The sequence below is a fragment of the Cebus imitator genome, unplaced genomic scaffold (assembly GCF_001604975.1).
Source record: "Cebus imitator isolate Cc_AM_T3 unplaced genomic scaffold, Cebus_imitator-1.0 Scaffold651, whole genome shotgun sequence".
In the NCBI taxonomy this organism is placed as follows: Eukaryota; Metazoa; Chordata; class Mammalia; order Primates; family Cebidae; genus Cebus; species Cebus imitator.
The window spans coordinates 200709-201718 of record NW_016107966.1 but is presented as its reverse complement, the minus strand read 5'-3'; the positions used below and the strand labels follow the sequence as shown (position 1 = coordinate 201718).

Here is a 1010-nt window from a genome sequence, read left to right as displayed (position 1 = left end):
TCTTTAAAAAAAAAAAAAAAAAATGTTTATACTGTAGTCTAAAGTGTGTGATAGCATTGTATATGAAGAACACAATGCCTTAATTTAAAAATACCTTATTGTTAGAAAATGATAAGAATCATCTAAGCCTTCATCAAGCTGTAATCTTTTTGCTAGTGAAGTCTTGCCTCTGCGTTGATGACTGCTAACTGGTAGGTGCTGGTTTGGGATAACTGCAGCAATTTCTTTTTCTTTCTCTCTTTCTTTGTTTCCTTTTTTTTTTTTTAAATGGTGACAGGGTCTCTTTCTGTTTCCCAGGCTGGAGTGCAGTAGCTCAATCACAACTCACTGTAACCTCAAAACTCCTCAGGCTCAAGCTGTCCTCCTGCCTAAGCCTCTTGCATAGCTGGGACTACAGGCTCATGTCACTGCATGCAGCTAATTTTTAAAATTTTTTGTAGAGATGGGTGTCTCACTAGGTAGCCCAGGCTAGTCTTGAACTCCTGACCTCAAGCAGTTCCAAACATCACTGTGGCCAGGCAGTGGCTCATGCTGGGATTACACGCATGAACCACTGCCTGGCCACAGTGAAGATTGCCACATTTATTGATTCTTCCTTTCATGAATGATTTTTCTGTAGCACACACTGCCATTTGATAGCATTTTACCCACAGTGGAACTTCTTTCAAAATTGGAGTCAACCCTCTCAAACACTGCTGCTTTATCAACAAAGTTTATGTGATATTCTAAATTCCTTGTTGTCGTTTGAACAATTTTCACAGCATCTTCACCGAGTACATTCCATCTCAACTAATGTTTACTGAGCAGTTTTTACACAGGAGTATTTTAGATAATTACTACAAGTTAAACAGTAGTATGTAAAGATATGTAAAGAATAAAGTTTTCCTATCATTTTTATTTCTCTACTTCTGTGAAAACATATACACAATTGGAGACTTTTTTCGCTATTTTTTATTAGTTGGGGTTTTACCCCAACTGGGATCATGAGGTTTTTTTTTTTTTTTTTTTTT

At 36.8% G+C, this 1010-nt stretch overlaps 1 protein-coding gene across 2 annotated transcripts in view; it reads left to right on the top strand.

Annotated features, from left to right (window-relative positions):
• The window catches only part of TRPM7 (transient receptor potential cation channel subfamily M member 7), a 122080-nt gene that overhangs the window by 113388 nt on the left and 7682 nt on the right, over nt 1-1010 (top strand). The window lies entirely within an intron of this gene.